Source organism: Penaeus monodon, chromosome 27, assembly GCF_015228065.2.
Source record: "Penaeus monodon isolate SGIC_2016 chromosome 27, NSTDA_Pmon_1, whole genome shotgun sequence".
Lineage (NCBI taxonomy): Eukaryota > Metazoa > Arthropoda > Malacostraca > Decapoda > Penaeidae > Penaeus > Penaeus monodon.
The window spans coordinates 35670469-35670970 of NC_051412.1; the positions used below are offsets into that span (position 1 = coordinate 35670469).

The 502-nt window shown below is 33.5% G+C and overlaps 1 protein-coding gene across 1 annotated transcript in view; it reads left to right on the forward strand.

Annotated features, from left to right (window-relative positions):
* LOC119590507 overlaps positions 1 to 502 on the forward strand; it is a 19867-nt gene that overhangs the window by 12620 nt on the left and 6745 nt on the right. The gene's annotated exons all lie outside the window — the stretch shown is intronic.

The window sequence follows — 502 nt, forward strand, 5'->3', positions numbered from 1 at the left end:
CAGTTGTTCCTTCCCTAGCATTACTTCTGCCTTTCCTCTCTCATCACTTTATTCACTTTAAACTATTATACATGTAATTTATGAGCACAACATGTTGCATTTATTTTTGTTTTATTCATATAATGAGTAATGATAATTTGATGAATACATACTTATTCTATTTTCAGAGCAGACCTATACTCTGCCAAGTCAGTATCGAGAAGAGCTAGATACTGTGGAAGACCTGATTCTCAGCAGAGCACAGGAACGAATCTGATTCCTAGGTAGAACCCAGCGCTGACTCATTGAATTCAAAGAAATTCTGTACTGTCAAACTGCTGATCAAATTGAATTTATCTCTCTGAGATGACTTTAATGAAATGACAGAGGCTTCTTTTCTTCTCAAATCCTTTCCAAATATTGTATTATTTTAAGATTCCCAAAGCTAAAGGAAAATTTATTAGTGTAGTTTTCCTTATTTCTTTTTACCAAGAAATTTTTCAAAACTTACCCAATTCCCACC